General features: G+C 39.6%; 1 pseudogene; it reads left to right on the top strand.

Annotated features, from left to right (window-relative positions):
• The first annotated feature begins 1,375 nt into the window (after positions 1-1,375).
• On the top strand, positions 1,376-2,050 carry LOC110193317 (heat shock cognate 71 kDa protein pseudogene; annotated as a pseudogene).
• The last annotated feature ends 1,810 nt before the right edge of the window (positions 2,051-3,860 follow it).

Below are 3,860 nucleotides of genomic sequence, written 5' to 3'. Positions count from 1 at the left end.
AGAACTCAGATCCTCCTGATTCCAAGGCTATACTAACACCAGTCTGTCTCTCATACATTGTAGACAAGAGAGATACAGTTTTCCTGAAAGTATTTATTTTCAATCATGTATGCGTACTACATACAAATAACATATGGGGGGGGAGTGAAAAAAATTGAGGTCACTCCATCAGTACTTAACTCACTGCTTCAATCAATTTAGATTTCATGAGAAACTAAGTCATGACTCTGGTTTTACAATGACCCATCAACTCTTGTTTCCTGTCTTTCTTAGTGTGATCTCTGGTCTCTTTGTGTAGCCAAATCCCCAAATAGCTACAGATAAATCATTTTAACAGTTTTGTTACTCTTCTTTCTACAGTTGAAATAATAACTAAAATTAAAAACTTGTTGTTTTGATGAGACCAATGATTCCACTTATATAGGAGACCCCCTTTGGGGAAGTTCCCTTAACCAATACATCTCAGACCACCTGTCGTGTAACTTATAGTGTAAGAGAGTTGCTTAGGGGAGCTGAGAGGTTATAGCTCACCCAGTGTCGCCCAACAGACATGTGCCAGAGCAAGGGCCCAATTCTTCCTGACTCCAAAGTAAGATATCCATCCCCTATACCATGCTGCTTCTTAAAAACATATTACTATATAATAGCTAACATTTATATAGCACTTAACTACATGCCAGATGCTTTACAATTAGCGCATCTGCTCCTCAAAATAACCCCGAAGGTAAGTGCTATATTATCCCCATTTTACAGATGAGGAAACTGAGGCAAATAGAGGTTAAGTAACTTACCCAGGATCACACAGCTAGTAAGTTTTAAGGACAAACTTGAATCCCAGTCTTCCTGACTTCAGTCCCAGCACCTTATCCACTGAACCACCTAGCTGCCCCTAATTGTATTATTAAATTGTTACATTCATTTTATATTATAATGTACATTATAATCTAATAATAATATTTTATACTACTTTAAATTTGTATAACACTGCATTTTCTTTTTAAAACATTTTCTGCAAAGAGAAACAATGTGGTCTAGTGAAAAGAGCTCTGACTCTGAAATCATAGTTTAGCTTTGCTACTTACTAGCTGTGTGACCTTGGACAAATCTTTTAAGCTTTTTGGGCCTCAGTTTCTTCACCTATAAAAAAATTGGAGGCTTGGGCCGGATGATTTCTAAGGACTCTTTCAGCTCTGAATTCTGTGATTTAATACTCCAATTGGTTTCCTGACAACACTGACATAGAGATACCACTATCCCTATATTTTTATGGGGGCAACTGAAAAACCACAGACACTTAACCCAAGGCTACAAAATAAGTAAAAAAAAAAAGCGGTTTCTAAGAACAGTTCTATTACTACACCTTGCAAATTCAGAAATGAATTTCAGAAATTCAGGAAATTCAGAAATTATATCTGGAGATAAATCTAAGAATGTGCAGAACTTTCTGCTGTTGGACATCACTCCTCTTTCCCTTGAAATTGAAACTGCTGGTGGAATTATGACAGTTCCAATCAAACGTAATACCACTATCCCCACCAAGCAGACACTGACTTTGCTACCTATTTGGACAACCAGCCTGGTGTGCTTATTCAGTTTTATGAAGTTGAGAAATCAATGACAAAGGATCACAACCTACTTGGCAAGTTTGAGCTCACAGGAATCTCCCCAGAACCCAGGGGTGTTCCTCAGATTGAAGTAACATTTGACATTGATGCAAATGGCATCCTCAATATTTCTGCTATGGATAAGGACACAGGCAAGGAGAACATGATCACCATCACCAATGACAAAGGTCATCCAAGCAAAGAAGATATTAAGTGTATTGATCCAGAAGCCTGAGAAATACAAGGCTGAGGATGAGAAGCAGAGAGACCAGGTATCTTCCAAGAATTCTAGTGAATCTTATGCTTTCAACATGAAGGCGACTGTAGAGGATGAAAAACTGCATCCTAGCTGTGCTTCCATGAAGAAGTCACTGATCAGTCAATTAATAAATAAGCATTTATTGTTTCTGCTGTGGTCCAAAAACTATACTAGTCACTGGAGATAAAAAGGTGAAAGTAAAACTGTCTGTGCCCACTACCAACTGACATTCTAAATGGGGAGCAAACAGATACATGCATGCTAGGTGACCCAGTGGATAGAGCGCTGGGCCTAGATACAGGAAGACTTATCTTCATGAGTTCAAATCTGGCCTCAGACACTTACTAGCTGTGTGTGACCCTGGACAAGTCTCTTAACCCCGTTTGTCTCAGTTTCCTCATCAGCAGCAGAAAGAAATGGCAAACCACTTCAGTATCTCTGCTAAGAAAACCCCAAAGGGGGGATCATGATAGACGCGACTGAAAACAACTGAACTATAAGAAAGACCATTCAATCATAGATCTAGAACTTTAAGATACTTTAGATGCCATGCAATTGAACCCTTAATTTTTTGGACTCAGGGATTGGAGCCCAGAGAGGTTATGTGATTTTCCCAGAGTCACTTGTGTAGTAAATGGCAGAGGGTGGATGTGAATCCAAATTCATTGTTCTAAAACAGATACAAAACAAGGCACTGATAGGCGGGCAATAGGGGATGAGTAAGGAAAAGCTTGTAAAAGGTGGCACTTGAGCTGACTTGAAGGAAACAGGATTCTAAGAAGCAGTGGTGATTGTAAGAGGCAGAAGTTAGGCAGAGAAGGAGCACAAACCTCAAAAACTGTAAATTACAAGCATATTATTGATCTGCACTACTGGATAGACTTTTCACACCAGGAGTTCCTAATACTGATTAAAATCAGAAGTCTAGGCCAAATTTTTTTTTTCTTTTTCAAACCATACTACCTATAGAGGGTGACATTGTTCAGATGCTCCCATTTATAGACAACATCATGGCAATTGCTTCAAGACCTAGATTGGGCAGAGCCTTGTCAGTGAAAGTCATAGACACTCAAAAGGGATTGGCTTAACAAAACACACAAGAAAACCAAATTAAGAAGGAGGACAAGCAGTGCAGTGGAAAGGTTTGAATTCAAGTTTTTTAGGGCTCTCTATGGTTCTTCCTATGTGACCTCAGGAAAAAACACTTTCCCTCTCTGGGTCTCAAACTCCTTATTTGTAAAATGAAGGTTCTGAACAATATTAATTCCAAAAACTCCTCTAATTCTCCATCTTTGGCTCTCAGATATAATGTTTTGGTACTTATTATTTGTTTGTTTTCAGTATGATTATTTACTCCTACAGGGATTCTGAGTTTGAGGATCACAGGATTGGTGGGAAGGGGAAGGAAAAATTCTTTTGAAAATGTGAACACACCTGTCCCAGAACTCAGCTTCCTAAGGGTTTGATGAGAAAGCCCGTGAGCCCCTGGGACCACAGTGTAAATGCCAACAGCGCTACCATCAGGAGTACAGATTGGTGGCAGGTGTGGTCAATTTAAGCCCTTCCTGACCAGATGTAAACTATAAAGTCAGAAGCCAGGCCTCCTCTTTGCACTGTCAACACATAAAATTGGAGCAATGGCAGATGCTTTGCTTTCTTCAGAGCTGGCTCCTTTCAATCAACATTTATTAGCCTGACTCTCCCCCCATGGGGCTACTTGTCATGTGCCCAAATAGTCTTTTTCCCTCCCCCTGCCATAGGAGTGGAAGAATGGTGGATTTTCAAAGAATTATCTTCTCTCCTCCCCTTGTAACAAATATGCTGCCTAAACTGTGAAGTCATAGACCTCATTCTCCTCCACATAAGTCCCTGAGTTCTAATGTTTTCTCTTTTCATATGTATCCTTCAGTTCTAACTTTCACCAATTCTGCAACCAAGGATTTATCCGTGCAGGAAAGGAGATCAGAATTACCCTCCTATACTTACCTATATGGAAG

This window comes from Phascolarctos cinereus, unplaced genomic scaffold (genome assembly GCF_003287225.1).
Source record: "Phascolarctos cinereus isolate Bilbo 61053 unplaced genomic scaffold, phaCin_HiC Scaffold_4;HRSCAF=312, whole genome shotgun sequence".
Taxonomy (NCBI): Eukaryota; Metazoa; Chordata; class Mammalia; order Diprotodontia; family Phascolarctidae; genus Phascolarctos; species Phascolarctos cinereus.
The sequence above is the reverse complement of the archived record's forward strand: the minus strand, read 5'-3'. Positions and strand labels throughout refer to the sequence as shown.